This window comes from Pinus tabuliformis, chromosome 2_1 (assembly GCF_031772625.1).
Source record: "Pinus tabuliformis cultivar Carrire ecotype Pingquan chromosome 2_1, CPIR1, whole genome shotgun sequence".
In the NCBI taxonomy this organism is placed as follows: Eukaryota; Viridiplantae; Streptophyta; class Pinopsida; order Pinales; family Pinaceae; genus Pinus; species Pinus tabuliformis.
In genome coordinates this window covers 173,973,422-173,999,025 of record NC_142299.1, presented here as the reverse complement: position 1 = coordinate 173,999,025, position 25,604 = coordinate 173,973,422, and the positions used below count along the sequence as shown (strand labels likewise).

At 40.9% G+C, this 25,604-nt stretch overlaps 1 protein-coding gene across 1 annotated transcript in view; it reads left to right on the top strand.

Moving 5' to 3' along the window:
* The window catches only part of LOC149199265 (suppressor of mec-8 and unc-52 protein homolog 1-like), a 197,214-nt gene that overhangs the window by 145,973 nt on the left and 25,637 nt on the right, over window positions 1–25,604 (top strand). The window lies entirely within an intron of this gene.

Sequence of the window (25,604 nt, the reverse complement as noted above, 5' to 3'; positions counted from 1 at the left end):
GATATAATGGAGTTTCATGAAGAATTCAAAGACATTCATTCACTAGGAACATTCATTACATGCCTTGCATTGGATAACATATGCAATACTCTACTAGAAAAGCTTTCCAAATTTAATCTTCAACAATTAGGGCACAAATTCACATATTCTAGAGCAACAATTCCATACATTAAACAACTTTCAAAGAAAAATTCCATCAACATTAAGCACTTACAAAGAGACATGCAATATATCCATCCATCATTCAAGAAGAAGCTCCAAAGAAGAAAAGTGAATCATGTTCCACACATCGAAATGCATCAAAAGAGTCTCCAATAGCTCCAAAGAAAAAGTGAGTTCTTTGACAAGAGAACCAATCCAAGTGTGATGATGATTTCTCACAAATGAGAGTGAGTTCTATTTATCAATGTTGCAGTTATCGTTATTGGGATATTATCGGCGAGGGGAAAAAATCGGAAAAAAAACAGAAAAATCGAAAAAAAATCGTAAAATACGAAAATATTTATTTTTTCAATTTTTTTAATATCTAAAGCATCTACAACATAAAATAAATACATTGACACATAAATATGATAAAAGAACTAATATATAAGATGTGTAATATCATTTCTAGTGCTACATCACACATAACAGTGAATCATGTCCTGAATAGTAAGTCCTGACTCCTGAGTCCCAACTCAGCCTCAAAATATCAACAAAAATATAATAATGTATCTCATATCATGAGTCATAATGTCATATACAATGAAATGAACCAAATAACTAAAGTCTAATACTACTGATTTCCTCTGCCCCTCTTGCGAGAAAATGCAATAGCTTTCCCTTTCCCTCTAGATGTAGATGCTGGTGGAGTTGGCAGTGGACTCTGCTGTGCTCTAGAAGCTGAAGAACTAGGAGCTATAGGAGGTAGACCACGTCCTCTACTGGTGGCAGGGGTAGCCCGGGTAGGTGGTGTCACCTCCTCCTCCTGTTGCTCCGCCTCTTCCTCCTCCTCCTCCTCCCCTCCTCCCCCTCCACTAGCTCCTGCTCTAACCAATCATCGGTAGACTCCATGAGAGGCCTCTCGGCCTCAACCCTCAATGCAACAGTGGTGTCAATCCCATCCAATGAGATGGCCTCCATATCAAGTATCCTTTCAAGTTGCCTCACCCACAATCGAAGATTGTAGTAGACGTAGACCATGTCATTAAGTCACTGGGACTCCAACCTCTACAAAGATCATGAAATAATAATTATAAAAAAGATATTGTTTAATGAATTCAAAAAGTTATTTGGAAATTTGCAATATTTTAAGTTTTAAGTTTAACCTGTTGCGTTTCTTGTTGTGTATTTTTTCAAATACACTCCAGTTGCGCTCGCATCTTGAGGAGCTACATGTTTGGCTGAGGATTCGAATGGCAAGCTTTTGCAGAAGGGGTACCCTGGCACCCTACATTCTCCACCACGCATCTACAACAAAATTACAAATAAAATTTTAAATAGACATAAGAAAAAAAATGAAATTTGAAAGTTGAAGCAAAGTATGAAGTTGTGAACTTGAAGAGACAATGAAATTTGAAACAAACTAAAAAATACATGGCATTTAGTTGTCCTATCAGTCACATCCATGTCAAAGCCAAATGTGCCACCTGCAATCCTGTATGTCTCAATTTGTTTGGAGATTTTTGTACGTTTTGCTGGAGATCGCACCATCCTCTGAACATAGGTTAAGAATCCATCCATGATCTTAGCATCAAATACGAACCCACATGGGTAAGAAAAAGCAGGGTTCAGGTAGATCCCTGCAGCATGAATGGGACGATGGAGTGCGTTGTTCCATCATTCATCAATCACTTCCCATAGGAGGAGTTGTCTCTGAAACCCCTCATCTCCATTATCATCATAGTAGGCTTGAATGGATTCTTTGGCTCTGTCCATGGCCTCATACAAATAGCCCATTGCGGGCTTCTCACCATCAACTAATCGAAGAACCTTTACCAAAGGTTCAGTAACAGTGCACACCTCCTGCACTCCCGCCCAGAAGTCTTCCTGGTATAAAACTAATCTGCATATGGTCTCTCCCTCTGGTTTGCGGCTCATTGTCAAAGCACGCCACTCCTCTGAAAGAAACATTCTCTTCAAATCGCACATAGAATTCAAGAGGGATTGAAGAGATATGAAACTGGTGGCAAACCGTGTAATGGCGGGGCGCACAAACTCTTTGTTGTTGGTGAATTTTCTCATCAAGCTAAGCACAGATGTATGATTATATATAAATTTTGTAATTCTTTTTGATGACTCAACAATATCTTTGACAAAGGAAATTTTCCCTATGTCCTCCAACATCAAATCAATACAATGTGTAGCACAAGGTGTCCAACATAAAGTAGGATGCCTATCCATAAGCATCCTGCCAGCAGCAACATAATTTGCAGCATTGTCTGTTATGACTTGGACAACATGTTCTGCACCCACCTCCAAAATAAACACATCCAGCAAATCACATAAAGTTTTTGCATCTTTGATATGTGAAGATGCATCAATAGATTTCATAAACATTGTCTCCTTGGGACAACTAACCAAGAAGTTTATAAGGGTTCTCCCCTTTTGGTCAGTCCAACCATCTAACATCACAGTGCATCCTGTTTGTGCCCATGATGCCCTAAACTCCTCCAATCTTTTGGTGCAGTCAACCTTTTCATTTTGAAGAATCCGGCCTCTAAAGTCATCATAAGAAGGGATTTTGTACCCTGGGCCAACAGTGCAATAACATCAACAACAATCTGGAAAACTGGATTATTCCTTGCAATGCTGAAAGGAATATCACTCCAAAGGAAAAATTTGGCCAACAACTTGTCAGCTTGTTCTTTCTTAGTTTTTTTAAGCATTGAAGTGATAAATGGTTGTGAACCAAGCGTGGTTCTAGGAACAAAAAATGATGAGGCAGCTACTGGGTTGGTTGTAGATATTGATGTTGAAGTAGAACTAGTGCCACTTCCTTGTTCACTTGAGCCTAACACCCTCTTTGCTAGTTGCTTCTTCATTTCTGCTTTGGCCTCTCTATTGTGCTCTAAATTTTCCAATGATCTCATGGCTCTTCGGATGATTTCCAGATTTGTATTTGAGCAAGGCCCTACATCAAATCCAGGGATTTGTGCAAGGTGATACTTCAATCTATAAACCCCCCCTGACATATGCTGCCCACACAACTTGCAAGACAAGTTTATTCTATCAAACCCTCCATCAGATTCACTAAAGTCCCACAGAGGGTTCAATTTCCTTGGCATGTTTGTAACTTGGTTGAACTCTTGACTCTTGAGTTTTAAATTTGTAAGATGAAGTTTGAACTTTAAAGTTGAATGGTGAACCTATGGCAAAATAAGGAATGCAAGTTACAAAAATTAAAAAAATGACATACATGAGTAACATGACAAAACACATTGAATTTTTGACAATTTAACAAACAAAAACACCATCAAATCAACTCAAAAATATTTGATAAACCAATGGGTTATCCAAACCGAACCAAAAAAAAACCAAAACAAAACACATAAATTTGGTGCCCATACCGTTTGCTGGAGAAAATTGATCCTCTCCTCCTCAGCTCTTAATCCACCGGGGGTTTTGAGTCGTTTTCTCCTGCAATCAACACCCAATTGACCAAGGTTTTTCTCCTATGTCACTCCCAATCCACCACTGCCGTTGTCTGATGAAATGAATAAAAAATATTTCGTTTTTTTGGTGTTTATAACCCACTGTCCGCCGGCTTGATGATAAAAACACATTGAAACACGATAAAAATGAAATTATCACGACTTTTTCGGAAAAAATCGCAAAAAAAAAACGCGTAAAAATCAGGCGATTTTATCGTTGTTTTGAAAAAATTGTGATTTTATTGCGATTTTCGCATCACTGCTATTTATATGAAGCTCACTAAGTCGAATTAGCCTAATTAGCTCCCAAAACATTCAAATTTTGGGCAAGAAGCAAGCCTTGGTAACAAGTTGACCAAGTAGCTTTCACAAATTATAAATTAGCCCTCCAAATGCTAGTCGAATTGATGATGTCATGCTGATGTAGGGCCATTGGAGGGCCATGCAGAGTCCTCTTTGTGCCAAAATGTAAGAGAGGGCTCTATAAATCTCGAACAGGGGGATGGCCCCTTGGTCTCCATGCAAGTCATCACGTCTCGGGGCTCTGTGTCAGCCTCTGGAGCCTCTCCCACGCTGGCCCTCCTCAGGCTTTGCGCAACTCCTGGCTGGCTCTGCGTGGGCTCTGGCTGGCTTTGCGTGGCCTCTAGCTGGCTCTTCGTCAACCCTCTCCTAGCTTCTACGTTGATACTCCGGTACTATCTCCGCCTCTCTGCTACTGTATTCACTGCCCCTCAGCTGCAACACTGATCACTCCTTCAACCTCCTCAGCAAGCCCTACCCCAGAAAATCGAATTCTTGATCAACTCAATGTGTTCTCCAACTGACCCTTAAGCCTCTTCTTATACTTTTCTCGTTGACAATTCAATGGTCAAGATTAAGACCTTTATCAACGGCTAAGATTAGATCTGGCTTGATCCATGACTTTTGGACCATTCTAACTCAGTTTTATATTAATTCACATTAATATTTTATTTTCCCTAAGTTTAGACTTAAGGACTCCATTAAAAATATTAATTATTTTAATATCTCTCAAACTGGTTAGATTCTACCCAAACCATTTCTGGGTCTTTGAGATCTCATGTGCTTTAGCCTCTCCACCAATTTTCAAGGCTAGAGCACATCCGATGCTACCCCAAATCAACACTCCCTCTTAGCGAGGACTGTGCTCTAGTAATACTCCTCACTAAGTATCACCCTGATCATCTGGCATCAGTCCCTGTGCTGATGCTAGGCCTGCTGCCCAACATCCTCTGCACTGCTGCATCCGTACGACAGATCCCTCTGCATCCATGCTGCTGCCCATGGCCCTGCCACTGCCATTGCTACATCTGCATTGCATCCCTCTCATCATGCTGCATCGTGCTGCTCATAGCACTGCCACTGCTAACTGTTGCACTGCAACTCAGTTACTGAGAAGTAACTGATCTCCCAACTCTGACATCTCTGTCAGGCTAGAAACACTCTTAATGCTGAAGCTCCCTCTATCGCTGACAAGTGCTCCCTCTCTGACCTCTGCGTTGCTGCAACAACTCTATGCCTCTTGCACTGCTGCCTCACGTTGTCCTGGGACTCTTGCACTGTAGCCCTCTGTCGCTCCATCCGCATCCATCTCTATCGACATCCACCAGTCCTGCTACTCCTCTTCGGGGCTCCCGTAGCAAGGTATAATCCAAGAGGCTGGGTACCTCGAGGATCCTGCCCCTCTTCGCCTGTAGTCCGTCTGACTACAACTCGATGTCTCCCCACCTCTTCTCCTAAGGTGCATGAGCACTCATGGCATAGTCGTCATTAGTCTCCTCTTCCTTCTCCGCCTTAGCCGGCGCAACCTTAGTCTCAAAAGCCTCTCCCTTGCTCTTCTTCCTAGGACACTGGTTCGCATAGTGACCCAGTTCCCCATAGTGGAGGCACTTGACCTTGGAGAGGTCCTTCTTCTTTCGTTTCTCCTGCTTTCCTGTAGATGCGAGAACCACATCTTCTTCCTCCTTTTTCTTGATTCTGACCCCTTTTCCGCTACTCCCCGCCTTGGACACCTGTCTGATCTCTTCTTGACGAAGAGCCGCCCATAGTTCCTCCCAATCTGGAAGGCTCGTCCTGCCCAGTATGCTCTGGACAAATACCTCCCAATCCTTCGAGATTGCATTCAATGCGGTCCTCACCATCAGTTCCTGATCCGGTGTGGCCCCTATGGAAGTTAGTTGATCACGGATCTCCTTCAATCCATCGAGGAAGGCATCTATTTGCTCTCCTTTCTGCATCTGATATGACCGCAACTGGTTTTCAAGTAACATCCTCCTCTGCACAGAAGTATGTTGGTACAATTTCTTCAGGGCTTACCACATCTCATTTGCCATCTCCTCTCGGCAATGTGTGGCACCACATGATCCTTGACACCATCAAGGATTTTCCCTGGCCATTGCCTCCTCATACTTGTCATTTTCAGCTGGGTCAACCAAGATCGCTATCGTTTTCAAGGCGAAGTGTTTGATGCGATACCTGTCTAGAATGGACAAGATCCTGGCCTTCCAGACTACGAAGTTTGAAGCTCCGTCCAGTCTATCCTGATCTCTTATCCCATTCACTACCATTTTGCTACTCCTCTTTCGACTCTTTCAAGTCTTTCTACTTCCCGTCTGGAAGTTTTCGGTGTGACTCCCTCTGAGCCTCGATTTCCCTCCTGGAAACCCCTCTGCCAATGTCGAGATGCCCCACTTCGATCGTTAGTGCAACTGCACCACTGATCCGGATTTCTTGGCTAGAAATCCTCGACAACAACTCCCTCCTCCTTGGTCTTGCCCTGTTAGTTACTGTTTTGACCACAGTACCCCATGAGTTTCGCTCCGCAACTTACCCACAGACTCTTATGCCTCAACAATCTGAAGGTTAGAGCCTCTAGGCTCTGCGCAATCCCGACACCAGCAAAATCCGCACCTCCTAGCCGCGGGCGTCATTCCTTCTTGACTAAGAAAGATGACCGAGCACTGCGTAGGTTAGCTCTACTCCTCTCTGCCACTGCGATGATCCTCTTCTTGGCTTGAACTGATGACGCGGGCACTGTGTCACCCCTTCCTTGCTGCTTTCCACTAGGAACAACTTCTGTCACTCGGGATAGCTGTTTCTGCTGCTGCTTGGCTGATGCCCTCAGTGATCTTGTGATCTGCAACCACGCTCTGATACCATGGTGGAATTTCTAAGTCTATTCATCAGAAATTCTTCTTGTACTATCTGATTTATTTCTTCCTACTTGTTCATTTACTTAACAAGCTATTTACCATGTAAATACTGAAAATAAATACAAGTACAATATCAACACATACAAATCATCAATTGAAAGAAACAAGAACACAAGTGACAGTTATTTTTGGACTAATGTCCCCAGAAAAACCCAATGCGGGAAAACTGGTGCAGCTATCAGAGGGTTTTATTATTAAGCAGTTTCAGAATACAATCTGGGTGCCAGAAATGGCTCACCCAACAGAGAATGCCCTCGGCAATAGTACCTCTCAGTCGGAGACAGATATCAACTCCAATCTGCGCCACGAAATCTCCTAGCGTCAGCCTCTAGGGTTTGCGTCAGCCTCTCTGGCCCAACGTCAACCTCTCGGGGCTCTGCGTTAGCTTTTGTGTCTCCCATGCTGGCCCTCCTCAGGCTCTGCGTAGCTCCTGGCTGCCTCTGAATGGCCTCTAGCTGGCACTACGTGGCCTCTAGCTGGCTTTGCGTCAACCCTCTCCTGGCTTCTGCGCTGATGTTCCCGGTACTATCTCTACTTCTCTGCTACTGTATTCACTACCCCTCAGCTGCAACTCTGATCATTCCTTCGATTTCCTCAACAAGCCCTGCCCCAGAAAATCGAATTCTTGATCAACTCAATGTGTTTTCCAACTGACCCTTAAGCCTCTTCTTATACTTTTCTCGTTGATAATTCAACGGTCGAGATTAAGTCCCTAATCAACGGCTAAGATTAGATCTGGCTTGCTCCATGACTTTTGGACCATTCTAACTCAGTTTTATATTAATTCACATTAATATTTTATTTTCCCTAAGTTTATACTTAGGGACTCCATTAAAAATATTAATTATTTAATATCTCCCAAATTGGTTAGATTCTGCCCAAACCATTTCTGGGTCTTGGAGATCTCATGTGCTTTAGCCTCTCCACCTTTTCAAGGCTAGAGCACATTCGATGCTACCCCAAATCAACAGGAAGAGGACGAATTGTTGTAAGAGGAAGTGATCTTGAAAGGACTTGACTTGTGCTTGGAGGATCTTCTAGTCAAGGGTCTAGGGTTTGGCATTGATCAATGGAAGCTTCAATAAGAGAAATTCACTAAAGGGTTTTCCTCTCAAGAGAAGAGAGGTTTTGGCCCTGACAAAGAGCCAACATCTTGTGTTCTTGTTTTTATGTTTTGGTAGCAGTTTTATGAAGTACACACATATGCTCTAATAATAAGAAGAAGAAGAATAAGCTAATAAGGAAAAGTAAAAATACTCCACAAATTGTTATCAAGTAACGAAGAATCACTCTACACTAGTTTTCCCTAGATTCTTCAACATGGTATCAAAGCGAAGCTGACACGTCAAAGAAAGGGCAACTCAAGAACACTCATCAAGGAGAAGCATCTACAAGGTTGAAGCATCAAGCCTAGAAGTCTCAATCACTTCAAGAACAAGAAGGGTCTACAATCCATCATTCATCAAGGAGGTCTACAAAGCTAGAAGAAGAACCTTACATAAAGGCAACTACAAAGAAGACCAGATTGAAGCAGGACCTACATCAAGCTACAAGTCTTCAAGCAAATCTCATCATCAAGCAAGATCACTTGGAGAAGGCAACTTGAAGAACATCAAGCTCCAGGGAAGACAAGCCATCAAGCCTTCAAGGAGGAAGCAAATCCATTACATCTCAAAATCTATCAAGTAATTACATGCCCCCTTCTGAATATACATCAATATCTTTTTGCAAGGAAAGTAATAAATTGTTAGGTACCCATAACTTTCTTGCATGGAAGAAAAGGACTGATCTACTTCTCAAGGAGAATGAACTCCTAGAACATGTCAAAGGGAATATCGCTATCCCTGCTAAGGAAAAAACTCAAGCCTTAGACAAGTACAATAAGGATGAGACAAGAGCTCAAAGGATTCTGATAGAATCAATCAAAGACTCTCTCATTCCCTATGTCTCCAAGTTTGAGACATCGAAAGAAATTTATGATAAGGTAGTAGAGCTATTCTCGTTATCCACAACCGGGGAAGTGATATCTCTGAGGAATGAATTGTACAAGATGAAGATAACAAAGGAAGGAATAACTCCCTACTTCATGAAAATCAGAGATCGACTTCAAGAGCTCGGGGAAGTCATGTCTGACAGAGAGATGACAACTGTTGTACTCAATGCTCTACCTGAGGAGTGGGGAAACTTCACATCAAGCATATATGCCAAGAAGGAAGCAACCACTCTCAGTGAAATGTGGTCTCTATGCAGGACAAAGGAAACCAGACTTAAGGCAAAAGAAGATGTGGGATCAAAGGAGCAAGCATTTGCTACCGTGGCCAAAGGAAAGGGTAAATTTGGCATGTTTGGTCCACGAAGAACAAACAACAAAGACATGTCCAAAATCCAATGTTTTGGATGCCAAGAATATGGACACTACAAAAGGAATTGTCCTAAGCTTAAGAAGGACAACAACAACAAAAGAAAGAGGGAAGAATCTCACATAACTCAAGAGGTGAAAGAAGAAGGAAAGAAGCAAAAGAAGGAAGATCCTCCAGATCTCTACTATGACTAGGTCAAACTCTTTACTTCTAAACTTCTTTCAAACTTTTGAGTAGTATAGGAGCATGTAGGAATAAGATTAATATTGCATGGCTAGAAACATCCTCTAGAATCTAGAAGCATGATGTACATAGAGTTCTAGATACTTATGAAGATGTAGCATTTATAATAAGAAAAAAAATGCATGGGTAGAAATATCTTCTAGAATATAGGAGCATGGTAGATATAGCTCAAGATATTCATGTAGAAGAAGCATACCTAGTATAGGACCTCATCCACGATGAAAGAAAAATTGATCATGATTAAGAATCTTAGAAGACCTCCATCATCAAAAGAAAGGAAACATTTGCAAGGCAAGGATCTTTAAGATCCTATGATGGAATCTTCAAAAGAAGGTTCATGGAATAAAGAATATGTTTCATTGGGAATCCCATTCATGGGATTCAAGAAAAAGATGATATGTAGGCAAGCTAAGATGAAGCAAGAATGGCCACACTAAGGACAACCAAATGGAGATAAGATGATCAAAGTAGAACCAAGATGAGGTAAGAATGCATCAAAGTTTAGTCATGTTATCATTTGTATATTATTCATGGGTATAGTTCTATAACATGATCAAGTATGAAATAATCTCTTTCACCAAGAACATGCTCAAAGACATGTACTACATTGCAATGAAGGTCAACAAAAGAATATGCTCACATAAGGAGCATAAGATTGCTAACTGAGAAGAAAGAAGAAATGCTGACAAGTCCAGGAAGTAAGCAATGAAGGGATGCTCTCACAGGAAGCATAAGATGGTTGACCTATCTATCTGAGAAGAAGCAAATGAAGAAAGAGATCAAGCATGTGAAGAACACCATGATCACCGAGAATCAATATCTGACAAAATTCATTGTAGATATCTCCCGAAAGAAGGCAGGACAACTCTAAAGAAAGAAAGGACCCTTGACACCTATGAAGGCCTTGGAGATATAAAAGCTGCAGATAACTAATTCTACTCTACAGAGATGTCGTGATGAAGAAGCCACCCAACAAAAGAAAAGGCAATGTTGAAGCAATATCAGGATGAAGTCATGATGGGCTACTAGGTTAAAGCATGTAAACAAGCAAGTGCAATGAAGCATCCATGAGAAGAATATTCCGAAGCATGGACAAGATGACAAAGGAGTAACCTAGATGACAAGAAAACCTGATGAATGACAAGAAAGCCACTTTCCACGAAGGAAGTAAGACATGACAACCCAGGAAGGAAAGTGATCGATGGATGGTGCCCTACCTAGAAGAAGTCCAAACAAAGACTTCATGACATCAAAGAAAGGAAGAAGATCAAGCAACTGAAGGACACCTGAAGAAGAAGTTGCTGATGAATGAAAGAGTCCCTAGTTAAGATGGAGTTCTGACAGGTCCCTAATCAAGAGAGAGTTTTGGATCACCCCTGATTACAAAGGAGTGACAATTGTGTTTTCGATTTCATGGGTCATGCGCTAGACCAGGACTAACAACTGTAAGTCTAGATGAAGGCCATGAATGGAAATGTAGACACAAGATAGACACAACATTCTTGTCTTCCCTTGGGAAGAAAGAATGGAAGGATTTGGTAATCATCTGGCATCCGATACTCTTTGAGGATGTGTAGGGGTTGGGAAGCCAAGATAAGAATAATCCTAGAAGGTCATACTCAGAGAACACCCGGGTGGGTATGTACCTTGAGAGACAATGATGAAGGTGTCTATAAATCATTGGTCTCGCCAGCATTGTAGCTCATGGTCTCGTAAAGAGATGGAGTTGTTAGTCAAGGCCTTGCACTATGACAATGCTGATGGATATGATGCTATAACAGATGGATTGCAAATCCGGTTTCTCTTATGTGAATTCTTCAAGATTGATAATAGCCAAACACCTTGGAATATTGTATGAATACCTCCCTAGTTAAGAGGGAGTGTTGAAGGAAATGTAACTAGGTTTGGTCTTCATAAATGTACTTTTGATATTTGTATTTATTCAAGAAAAGAAATATTATTTTTATAACTATATTTCAATGAGTTTTTTGCTCATTGAAGTAGGTCTAACACATGTCAAAGTGCTATAGATGAGTCAAATGGTCAAAAGAAAAAGGTTGAAGACCTTAAGGGTATGTTACATTATGTATATTCATGTATAAAAGTCAAAGAAGACACCTCCAAGCAAGGTCAAGTATCCTCCAAGCAAAGACACCATCAAAAGAGGCAATGACACCATTAAAAGAACCTCTTGCAGCAAGAAAATCAAGTCGGCCTCAAAGCTACAAGTCAACCTACAAGTCTGCCTAAAAGGAGGGACAAACCTCTATATATAGAGGTTGTCCACTCCCTCAAAAGCACAAATGCATTCCTCTGAAATCTGCGAGGGTACAAGGCAAGGATAAAGGCACTAAAAGACAAGAAGAAGGTCTCCAAGGTGGCGAAGAAAGGAAGGATAAAACTGAAGGATTAAAGGACTAGTTACAGCCACACGTGCGAGGAAAGGAGAGCAGTCCCTGCGGATGTGACAACAGAAAATTAAAGTTCACCAGATCTCATTGTTTTGGGTGCAAACGAGGCCTACAAGGTCTCTCGCTCAAGCGTGGAAGAAGGGTATGAAAGTGAAGGGTAGAAGACAAGTCTAATATGGCTTAATGAAGAGAATTCACCACACGTGCAAAGAATTAGGGCTGCATCGTTGCTGCCTTAATCCCCCCACACGTGCGAAGAATTAGTGCTGCATTGCTGCTGCCCTAAGTCTGCAATAGTTGTCAAGAGAGAAAGGTTTGGGTGGAAGGCTAGAAGGTCATCATCCTAAGGTAGAAAGACTCCATCTCAAGCGAAGGAAGAAAAGATCAAGGATCATCCTAGAACACACAATCTATGGTCTCTACAGTTGCTGGAAGAAGTGCCGAAGAGAGGAAGATAAAGTGCTGGAAGGAAGAGGATGAACTGTTGCAAGAGGAAGTGATCTTGAAAGGATTTGACTTGTGCTTGGAGGATCTTCTAGTCAAGGGTCTAGGGTTTGGCATTGATCAGTAGAAGCTTCAATAAGAGAAATTTACTAAAGGGTTTTCCTCTCAAGAGAAGAGAGGTTTTGGCCCTGGCAGAGAGCCAACATCTTGTGTTCTTGTTTTTATGTTTTGGTAGCAGTTTGATGAAGTACACACATATGCTCTAATAAGAAGAAGAAGAAGTAGAATAAGTTAATAAGGAAAAGTAAAAATACTCCACAAATTGTTATCAAGTAACGAAGAATCACTCTACACTAGTTTGCCCTAGATTCTTCAACACTTTTGACTCTATTTGACCTAAATAAATTTTAGTTACAATATGTAACATGCCCAAAAGGGTCTTCCATACATGACAATGACTCAATTGACTTGTAGACTCAATGACAAGCCCTAGAAGCACTCAATGGGTGCTTGACCTATAAAACAAATATCCCTGAGCATGAAACCCATGGCTCAAGAACAACAATAATAAATTAATTTTTCTCTTTACAACAAATACATAAAATCATGATAACATATGTCATTATGAAGATCAAACGTATTACATATTTCAACACTCCCTCTTAAATAGGGGGGTATTCATAATGCATACAAGGTACTTGGGCATTCTCAAACTAAAGAATTCTCATACGAAGAATTAGATTGGTAAGCCATCTCATAAGCTACTTCCTTAGCTTATGCTAGAGCATCTCATCATACCAACCAACATTATCACATAGCAAGGCCTTGACTAACAACTCTATCTCTCCACAAGATCAGAGCACAATGTTGGCAAGACCAATGACTGACAGACACCATCATCATTGTCTCTTAAGGCACATACCCCACTCGAGTGTTCACAGGGTATGTCCTTTTAGGACAATTCCTATCTTGGAATAACACATCCTCAAGGAATTTCCTCTTCGACTACTCTTACATCTTGGATGCCCTACCACATCCTCAAAGAGTATTGAAATCAATCTCAGATGCTTACCCAATCCTCCATTCTTTCTTCACAATATGAAGACAAGAATGATGTGTCTATCTCTCCCTCTGAACTAGGGAAGATATACTCATTCCTATAAAAGGAATATACCCAAGCTCCCTCTTAATTAGGGACTTGTTACCAACAACAACTATTTATTCTTTGGTGGAGATCATGGTAACTTCAGTTGCTTATAGAGCTCCTTCTTTTTATGTCATGAATTTTATCTTCATCATTAGGGAGTGTTCATCTTTTAGGTTTCTTCGTAGGGCATCGACCATCCATCACTTTCTTTCACGAACGATATCAGTCATGTCATCCTTCTCTTCATTGGAAAGTGATCTTCTAGTCCACATATGGCCTTTCTTCATCTAGCTAACTCTTCCAAGTGGTGTTACTTTCAAGATCTTCCATCTATTCTCGGTTGTAGGTGACATCTACAATTCTCTTTTGGTAGCCCTGTTTTAACCCAACTAGATGTTGTTCAAAAATCAAAATAAACATCAAATCAAAGTTACCTTTTATGATGACCTTTCATAATGAATTTTGCTTGCTTGCAACATCAACATCCTACACATTCATAAACACATTTCTAAGACATTCAATGTCAAGGGTCTCCTTTCTTTACAGACTTCGCCAGAGTCTTCATACCTACTCTATGGAGATGTCATAGCCAATTCTTCTAGTCATAGGATGTTTGATTACTTATCTTATGTGACTATAGTTGCATCTTTCACAAACTCTTCTTCCGCTCTTCACATATTGCTTCCCAGGAACATCTATACATAGTTCCTCCATCTTTTTCAACCACCTCATATTCCATATGAGGACATATTATGCCAATTTCATCTTGTGAATATGTGAACTAGCTCAAGACATATGCTTTCATGCGTCTTTTCACAGGAAGAGATACTTTTTCTTAGGGAATTCACCCATGCTATCTGCAGCTATATGATGACATGAATTAATCTATCAAATATATACATACCTGTTCCTTCGACAACTTCCTTTCCTTGCTTGAAAGTTCTTCAACCATTTTGACATGTTGCACTCCTTTTTCATCATACCATCATCCTTCTAAACAATGGATCCCACATGAGGTGGAATGATCATCGAGACACTTGCATTTTCCAAGTAGAGATGAACCTTCTAATGAAGATTTCGATGAAGGATCTTGATTATCCTCATCCCGCAAATGCTCTTTCCTAATGATGATGATGAATGATGAATTCTTTCTATCTTCTATCACGCTAGATGACTTTCTTCCAACCATAAATACTATTTATACTTTCAATGAGGTTACCATGAGCTCCTTCCTTTCTATCATGAGGACTGCTACAACCTTGTAGACTTTTACTTCAACTATCCTTTCAAGCTTCTATAATGATGTCATGAGCTCTTTTTGTTGAAGAATGTAACTAGATTCGGTCTTCATAATTGTACTTGTCAAAAGAAAGAAAGGCAAATTTTATTATTAATTTAATTGACTTGTTAAAGCTTGGGTTTCATGCTTGGGTCAAACCTCCATTATAGGCTTTAGGATTGTTTATTTAAGTCAAAGTCAAATTTTGTTTGATCAAAGACTCCTCCATCAAAGTCTCCTTGTTGCTGGCCTGAAAATGAATGATCATCAAATTGGCTTCACTCATTGGACTCATGTCGGCTCAATTTAGAGGGAAAATACTATATATAGGATTGCAACCTTCGGTCATAATGGTAGAGAAGAATTCGTGAGATCTTTGAAGTTAGTGCGGATATTACAGGGATAGTTTCAGTGCAAATCACAGTGAGACAATTCGGATAAAATGTCAGAGATGAATTTGTGTGAGCTCAAAAACAAGTGCGATATAATTCCGGTGCAAGTCTGAGTAGGTAGTTCGGATATGACAATGAAGAAGTTCGGATAGATTTCACAGTAAGACAAATCAGATCATCTTCTGAGATTGGGTTAGGTGAAATCATAGTACAATGAAGATGTAATATTGCTATAAATTGCATGTTAGTTTTTGGTAGCATCGGAAGTGCTCTAGCTTTGAAAATTGGTGGAGAGGCTAAGGCACATGAGTTCTAAAGAACCCAGAAACCGTTTGGTGAAATTCCACCCGGATTGTATTTTGTTAAAATAATTAATATTTTTAATGGAGTTCCTAAGTCTAAACTTAGGGAAATTAAAATATTAATGGGTATTAATCAAAATATAGGTGAGAATGATATAGAAGGTGGATCAAGTCATGTTTTAATCTGAGCCATTGATTAAAGACTTAATCTCGGCTATTGAAGACTCAACAGGAAAAGTATAAAATGGAGGCTTGGGGTTCATTTGGAAATACACACAGAGAGATTGAGGAAATTGATTTTCTGAGGTGAGAAGTTCTCAGGAGGAAAATCGATTGGGGAGATCTTGCAGCTGAGGGGCAGAGAGAATCCAGAGGGACTTTTCGGAGAATACGGAACAGCCGGGAGAGTTGACGCAGAGGCAACACAGTAGCCGGGAGTGCTGACACAGAAAAGTTGCCTGTCACACAGAACCTCGAATTGCCAGAACTACTGGGAACTGGCGGAACAACCGAGAGAACTAAGACAAAGGGCAGAGAAGGTGACGCAGGGTTGACGTAGAGCCAACACAGAAATAGCCGGGGTTTGCTAGTCTTGTGTCGGATCAGTCGGAATTCTGCGGGGCGAAGTGAGGTAAATCTCCCTCAGATTTTCCGTTAGTATTTTTCTCTGTAAAGGATTGCTAGATGAGCATCTTGGTTTGTATTAAGATATTTCTCCTGCATAATAATAACGCCTCAAAATTGCTGCACTAGTTTTCCCACATTGGGTTTTTCTAGGGACTATTGTGTCCAAAAATAAGTGTGTCCTATGTATCTTGTTCTTTGCTCTATTTTATGTTTCATGAGATCAAATATTTAATTATTGTAGGTTGCAGAAGTAATTTGCTTCAGTATTCAGAAGAATAACTTGATTAATGTAATTTAAAAATCAAGTAGGTGAAGTAGATTCAGATTTGCTGTAGTAGGGGTTCCTTCAAGTGTAGGAATTTTCACATGGTATCAAAGCATTGATTTTAAAGAGCAGATCCAGTGCTGAGCAGTGAGGCCAAAAGCTACACTTGGCCGCAATTAGAATCCCCTTGAAGGGATTGCGTAGTCCTTGCTGGGAAGAAGATCCGAGGAAATCTCTTTCTGAGTGATACGACAAAGAAATATGATTTCCATCTCGTGAGTTTGCAGAGGCAGAGCGAGTGACGCAGAGTCTCAGCGCAGTGCTTGAAGGGCGCAGTTTCTCCCAGGGCATAAATCCGCTAGAAAAGAACGAAGACACGTAGAAGGGGAATTTTTTCCTCAGAGAACTTTCCGCCACAAAGTTCGAAATTCTCACTTGTTGAGCAGCTCAGCAGTGCTAAGCAGTGACTAGAGGAGTCAGTTCGACAGTTGGGTGAGATGGCATCGGATGGGCTCAGAGATCAGGACAGGTTGGAAGGTGCTTCCAACTATGTCATATGGTAGACTAGAATCTTAGCTGTTTTGGAGGAATATGATCTCGAGGCCTACGTCAAAAGTGTTATAGCTGTTCCTACTAACAACAATCAAAGGAAGAAGTACAAGGCCGAGCAGGGGAAGGCAAAGAGGCTCATTCTCAATGGAGTTCGAGATCATGTGGTCTCACACTTGCAGGGCAAGGATACAACCCGAGAGATGTGGGAAGCCTTGTCTCTGTATGAAGGCTCTTTCGAACAACGGAAGATGTATTTGGAGTAGAAGTTGCAGCGGACCTTGATGCAAAAAGGAGAAGGGGTGAACCTCTATCTTCAGTGTCTTTAGGACACTAGAGACCAACTTGTTACAGTGGGGTCCACTCCTTAGCCAACCGTGATGGTGAGGATAGCCCTGAATGGAGTCTCAGATGAATGGCAAGTTTTCATCCAAAGCATATTGGACAGGGAAAGATTACCTTCATGGGAGGAGATGTGGGCAACTCTTCAACAAGAGTTAAGGAGGGACCTAGTGAAGGTCAACCTCAATGGCAGTAGTGGGAGTGGCACAAAGACGAAGGAGGAGGAGGAGGAGAATGCAGCTCTAGCATCAAGGGACAACAAAAGGCCAAGCGAAAGAAGGACATTTCGAAGGTGAAATGTTTTAGTTGTGGCGAGATGGGCCACTATGCATCCCAGTGTCCTTTGAAGAAAAAAGACAAGGATAAGAAACATGATCCTAAGGCTACTTCAACAAATATTGACGAGGATGAGTATGCCGTGAGTGCCCACCCATCTCCAGGAGGGAGATGGGGCGATATTGAGCTATAGTCGAGTGGACTACATCTGGGCAAGATCCTTGAGGAGTCCACCTCTTGGATCAATTCCTTGCTACGTGAGCCCAAGATTCAGCAGTAGCGAGATGGACTTAGTGTCAGATGATGCAATGGAGTGTTTGGAGGATAGATGCAGTAACTGGGGACCAGAGACTGATCAGCGTAGAGCAAGGTTGGCAACAATGTAGTTGGCACAGTGCAGGAGTCAGCAACAGTGCAGAAGATTCAGAGGGTCAAAATCAACAACAGTCAGATTCCAACATTCATTGTATTATGTTGAAAACAATTAAGTTCAACTAATTTTGGATGTTTTTCAGTTGCTTCTCTCAACAACTGAGTTGCAATACAGATACAATGTTAGCAGTGGCAGAGCTAGCAACATAGTAGATGCAACGTTTCAGAGGGAGCTGTAGTACGGATGCAACAGTGGCAGTGGCAGTGTCATGGGCAACAATACAGTAGCAACAACAACACAATGTTGGTGGCAGCAGCAGTGCAGAAAGGAGGTGCTTCAAAAACAGAGCAACATGCAGGTGGACATTGTTGCTAGAGCACTTTCCTCGCTAAGAGGGAGTGTTAGTTTTTGGTAGCATCGAAAGTGCTTTAGCCTTGCAAATTGGTGGAGAGGCTAAGGCACATGAGTTATAAAGAACCCATAAAACGTTTAGTGAAATTCCACACGGATTGTATTTTATTAAAATAATTAATATTTTTAATGGAGTTCCTAAGTCTAAACTTGGGGAAATTAAAATATTAATGGGTATTAATCAAAATATGGGTGAGAATGATCTAGAAGGCGGATCTATTCATATTTTAATCATAGCCGTTGATTAGAGACTTAATCTTGGCCGTTCAAGACTTAACAGGAAAAGTATAAAATGGAGGCTTGGGGTTCATTTGGAAATACACATAGAGAGATTGAGGAAATCGATTTTTTGAGTTGAGAAGTTCTTAGGAGGAAAATCGATTGGGGAGATCTTGCAGTCGAGGGGCAGAGAGAATTCAGAAGGACTTTCCGGAGAATACAGAATAGCCGGGAGAGCTGACGTAGAGGCAGCGCAGTAGCCGGGAGAACTGACGCAGAAAAACTGCCTGTCACGCAGAATCCAGAATTGTCGGAACTATCAGGAACTGTAAGAACTGCCGCGAACTGCTGGAATAGCCGAGAGAGCTGACGCAGAGGGCAGAGAAGGTGACGCAGGGCTGACACAGAGCCAATGCAGAAATAGTCGGGGTTAGCCAGTGTTTTGCTGGATCAGTCGGATTTTTGCTGGGTGAAGTGAGGTAAAACTCACTCAGATTTTCCGCCAGTATTTTTCTCTTTAAAGGATTGCTAGATGAGCATCCTGATTTGTATTAAGATATTTCTCCTATATAATAATAAACCCTGAGCTCTGCTGCACCGATTTTCCCGCATTGGGTTTTTCCGGGGACTATTATGTGCAAAAATAAGTGTCCAATGTATCTTGTTCTTTGCTCTGTTTTCTGTTTCGTGAAATCAAATATTTAATTAGTGTAGGTTGCAGAAGTAATTTGCTTCAGTATTCAAAAGAATAACTTGATTAATGTAATTTAAAAATCAAGTAGGTGAAGTAGATTCAGATTTGTTGTAGTAGGGGTTCCTTCGAGTGTAGGAATTTTCACATTACAGAGAAGAATTCAGGCTGAACTAATACTAATTCAATGATATGTTTATGGGCTAAAGCAATGATATGTTTATGGGCTCGATATAGCTTCCTGTGGAAATATGATAAGAACTACTACAGGACCAAGGACAAGGCTATTTCACAGTACTGAGGATCGATGATATAGAACCATGAGCATGATTTGGGTGCCACAAAACTGAAGTATGTCACCATTAAGAAATGATCAAAGTCTGACAAAGTTGACTTGATGGAGGGAGTCTCTAGGTTAGGTTGTGAGAGTCTTGGTCGTCTCATCTTGTTTTGAATCTACTGAAGGAAGAATTCTTGACCGAGTTTTCCCCTAGAGTGGGGTTTTGCCCTGGTTGCATGCCTACATCTCGTGTCCTCTTCTATTTGTTGTTTGGCATTAGTCTTGATGATAAGAAAAGATAAATTGAAAGAAAGAATAATAATAATGAAACATCACAAGATAATGTCATAATAAGAGAAATCAATTAACTTGCCACACTTTTGATTTCTCAACATGGTATTAGAGCTATGGTGAAAGAAGGTTGAAAATCACCTTATTGGCAAGAAGGTTTTGGAATTGGAGCAAAGTCACTGTCTAAGATCAAATTCATTGTCAAAGCATCAAAGACGATCAAAGGTCTAATGCCTCCTTAGTTAAGATATATGACTTGAAGGAACCTTCACTACAGGCTGAAGTTCATCATTTTAGCGCTGAATTGGAGTTCATCATTATCACCAACATGCTCCTAGAATAGTAGCAGTCCTCCTACGCTTGAAGCAATAGATTGAAGTCCTCCTACAGATTGAAGAAACAACTTGAAGTTCGAGATCTAAAGCATTCATTTAAGGGCTATGAAAGGAATTTGAAGTCTATTCTATGGAGAAAGAAATACAAGACTTACTCTTTGAAGATTTGAATTGATAGTCAAAACACAAGTGACCAGCTCAAAGAAATCAAGTAAGTATTGTCATTATCCCCCACTTAACAAGATGCATATTAAAAAAGTCTTATGGATCAAAGGTATATAAACACAAGGTACGTATATTCATGAGCTTTTAGATTTTCTTATATGGTTCATATAATCGTTGTTTATAGTTAGTCTAGGGTAAAGATTATAATCCCTGGATAACATAAAAAAAGTCTCACATTAGAATCTTAATCCTTATCTTCTAGAGTTTACAAGTAATCTATGATGTCAAGCAAAAGTCCTAATGCTGATTGGTAGAAGGAATAACTTGATCTTCAATATCATAGGATTCCATCCTCCATTAAAATCATGTTCTTGGTATTACATATTTTGCTCGAAAGTATTTATTACATGTATAAAAGATCATGGCTTAATAGAAAGAGAACACTCCAAGGAATCCATACAAGGTTTGTCAAGGAACATCTCCAGATATGTCTCAGACTATATACCTTATAAAACTCTCTTAATATAAAGGGTACGTTCATCATATTTTGAAATTTGCATTACATTATTATCATCGTTATGTCTAACTTTCTTGAATCTCAAAGATTCTTGTTTGGGTGATTCATCATCAGATAAATCTACTCTCCTTGTATCTTTGATTACTTTTGTGGAACCGTAGAAAGGTTCATTGTGAAACCCTAATATAAGGGTATGTTGATGATTATGTGTGGAATGTTAGCCTACTTGGGGTTATTTGTTCAAGTCTAGATGTTGAAATTTGATGACTAAAAAAAAGTCTTCTGCAATCCCAACCCGGTTTTAATTTCACCTTATCACTCCCATTCAATTAAATGCCCTTTCCCATAAACATACATTCAACATATAGAATTCGGGAAATGAATTTTTTAGATCAAAACACATGGGACTGTCAACACATGCTGAAAATAAATATGGACATAACTAGACCAGCAACACACATAAAAATACACATAGATTTTTGGTCAACTTAGACCCAGGCAAAACCCCTTCAATCTTCTCCGGGGAAAACTTGTTAGAGAGCTCTTCAAATTTATTTATCTTTCAAGTTCAGGAAAACTACATTGGCAAACAAAACAAAACAACAAAATACAACTTATCTCTTCAACCCAAAACTCCTTGTAAACCGTGCCCACTTTGCTTCGATTTCCATGCCCACTTGAAGCTGAAAATATGTACTGTATGGATACAACTATACGGGCTCCGTACAAAGTGTACAGATATCCGTACCACTGTATGGCTTGTACGATTTTTTTTTTCATTTTTTTTCAAAAACTTCTCTCGAACGGCGTGCAGCTCACAACATTCAATGCTGTTCATATTGTACCTTCTGTTGTCTTCTATGCCTTGATTTCCATGCCCAGAAACCACTCTTTCAGCTTGTTGCAACAAATTTCTCCTTCAGAACTTTTCTCCAGCTCTCAGCCTCCTTTCTCCAATCTGCTCATGAAGAATGAATGTAGTCTCTCTTTTCTTTCCCCCTTTTGTTTCCCTAGATGACTTTTAGGCAACCCTAAGATCTAATGGCTCAAATTTATTTAGATCAAGGGATGAGAATAAATGTGCATTTAATTCTCACTCTATTTTTTAACTCACCCATTAAATAAAGTACCCACATTGTACATTATGTCTAAAGTCACTTTTCACTTTATAATTTAACATTTACTTTACCACTTATAAAGTCACACTTAGGAGAAGAATTATTTTGGACACTTTTCCCTAGGTAGATCTAACCCATGGGAAACCACTTGTCCAAGGTACATCAAAAATCAACACTCCCTCTTACCGAGGAAAGTGTTTCTCACCACACCCATTTTGTCCCTGAAATAGACATGCTTGCCTCTTGGCAAGGACTTCGTGAGAACATCGGCCACTTGCTCATCTGTTGATATATACCAGTGTTGTTAAAATCGCGATATTATCGTATAATCGTGATATTTTCAACAAAAAGATAAAATCGCGCTTAGTACTCGGAATTTTTTTTTTTGCCCGATTTTTTCGAAAAAATCGTGGAAGCATATATATATATATATATATATATATATTTTATTTTATTTTATTGAGGAGGAGGAGGTGACCCAAGCTACCCCTGTCACACGTAGAGGACGTGGTCTACCTCCTGTAGCTCCTAGTTCTTCAGCTTCTAGAGCACAACAGACTCCATAGTCTACTGCGGCCTGCCAACTCCACCGACATCTACATCTAGAGGGGCAAAGGAAATCAGTAGTATTAGACTTTAGTTATTTGGTTCATTTCATTGTATATGACATTATGACTCATGATATGAGATACATTATTATATTTTTTGTTGATATTTTGAGGTTGAGTTGGGACTCAGGAGTCAGGACTTACTATTTAGGACATGATTCACTGTTATGTGTGATTTTAGCACTAGAAATGATATTAAACATCTTATATATTAGTTCTTTTATCATATTTATGTGTCAATGTATTTATTTTATGTTGTAGATGGTTTAGATATTAAAAAAATTGAAAAAAAATGGATATTTTTCTACCAAACGATTTTTTCCCGATTATTACCGATTTTTCCCTCGCGCCGATATTATCCCGATAACGATTAGTGCAACATTGATATATACTCCAGCTTCACTGCCCCCTTCTGAACATAGTCCCTGATGAAATGATATCTGATGTCAATGTGTTTTTACCTGTCATGAAACATTGGATTCTCTGTGAGTTTAATGCAACTCTAATTATCACAGTGAATAACTGTCGGTCTCAACTCTTGATCAAATAGGCCATACAACAACTTGCGAAGCCAAATGGCCTCACACCTAGCCTGACTAGCAAACATATACTCAGCCTCTGAAGAGCTCAAAGCAACTGACTTTTGCTTTCGACTGAATCGTGACACAACTGCCGAACCCAATCCGAAGCAACACCCTGAAGTGCTTTTCCTGTTAGAAGAACAACCTGCCTAATTTGAATCTGTGTAACCTGCCAACCTCACTCCATCTTCCCACCTAAAGTCCATACCATAATCAACAGTCCCTTGCACGTAGCGAAGAATGTGCTGTGCAGCTACTCAGTGCACCTTCCTAGGCTCAACCATGAACTGGCTAAGTGTGTTCATTGCAAAGCATATATCTGGCCTAGTGTTGACCAGATACATCAAGGACCCAATAAGCTTCCTATACAATGTGGGATCCACCAAACTAGAATCTGAAGCATGAAGCTTCTTCCAATTGGTGATCATAGGTGTAGACATGGGTCTACAATCTGCCATGTGAAATCTGCTCAACACATCCACAACATACTGCCCCTGCCCCAGAAAGATATGCCCCTCCTCCTGCCACACCTCAAGCCCCAAAAAGTAATGCATCAACCCAATGTCCTTCATCTCGAACTCCATAGCAAGATCCTCCTTGCAACCACTAATTAGTCTCTCTGCCCCAGTAATGAACAAGTCATCAACATACAAGACAAGAATTAACGGATCATCCCCTACAACAATGTATTATAGGTTCGGATCTGCATCACTCTTTGTGAAACCCATCTGCTGCAAGTAAGTATCAATCCTCGAATACCAAGCTCTCGGAGCTTGCTTAAGTTCGTAGAGTGCTCGCCTCAACTGACATACATGGGTCTCCCGCCCAAGTACCTCAAAGCCCTGTGGTTGCTCAACATACACCTCCTCCTCTATAACTCCGTTCAGAAATGCGGTCTTCACATCCATCTAATGGATCTGCCAACCCATTTCTGTAGCAATAGAAATAAGGGACCAGATAGAAGTGTATCGAGCTACGGGAGCGAAGGTCTCATCATAGTCAACTCCCTCTATCTGTGAGAACCCTCTAGCCACAAACCTCGCCTTGAACTTCTCAATGTTGCCATCCGTAGCATGCTTGATCTTGTAGAGCCACTTGGAAGTCACAACTAACTTGCCCTCAGGCCTAGGCACCACTTCCTAGACATTGTTCTTAATGATAGAGGCATACTCCTCCACCATAGCCTCTCTCCATACCTCTTGGCTGGCAGCCTCCTCATAGCTAGTAGGCTCAAAGTCAACAATGCTAGTAGCCTTGGCTACATAACTGCAAAACCGCTCAGGTGGCACACTCTCCCTGTTCACCCTCTTCGGAGGACCAACGGACTCCGCTTCCTTCAAGGTGTCTTGAAGCCACTTGGGCCTCCTCTTCCCTGAAGAAGCTTCCCCATAGGGAACCTCATCCTCTGCCCCCAGTCTGGTGAACCTGAAGGTTTGCCAACTGACCCTGGTGTGCTTGTACCAACACTTTTCCTCAAAGAACCTGTACTAGCACCTGTGCCTGTGTCAGTTGAAGTGCCATGTGAACTCTGTACCAATGGACTCCCTAAAGAAGTGCTCGGTGAACTCGCCACTAGTGCTCCAGATGTCACTAACACTGAAGTACCTCCTGTACCAATCGATCTAGAACATTGAGGTCCTGCTCCCTGTACCTGACCTCCCTGTTGAGGAGAAGTCTGTGACTCTCTCTCATCATACTCCCATGATCTCCGATAGGCCCTCTCCTCCTCGAACTTCACATCCCTCCTAATGACCACTCTCCGTTTAGAAGGAATGAAGATCCGATAGGCGTTCGAATTCTTGCTGTAACCCATCAAGATACCCTTCTCTGCCATGGGTTCCAGCTTCGTCCTCTGCTCCTTGGGGATATAAGAATATGTGAGTCATCGAAAGATACGAAGATATGCCACATGAGACTTCTCTCCAGTGAAAGCCTCCTCCGGAGTTATATTCCCCAATACTCTGTGAGGACTCCTGTTCTGAAGATAAACAACAGTATTGCAGGTCTCAGCCCACAAAAACAAAGGGAACCCCTGATCATGAATCATCGCTCTAGCAACCCCAACAATAGCTCTGTTCTTCGTTTCAGATACCCCATTCTGTTGGGGGTTGTAAGGAACCGTGAACTCTCTCCTAATGCCCTCATGTGCACAGAAGTCAGAAAACCCACCATCGGTGTGCTCACCACCATTGTCTGACCTCAAGACTCGAATATTCCTACCTGTCTACTTTTCCACAAGAGCTTTGAAATCTTTAAAGCGACTGAAGATCTCACCCTTGGTCTTTAGGAAATATATCCAAGTCCTCCTAGAGTAGTCATCAATGAATATAACATAATACTGATAAACACCCAAAGACACATGAGACATACGACCACTAACATCAGTATGAATCAAGTCTAGTATACCTGTAGATCTGCTGTCGCTCGTTGGGAATGGGAACTTGGTGTACTTGCCCAAAGCACACCTTCTGCATGCCTCATAATGCTCGACACTAAAATCAAGAACTCCTGTAGTG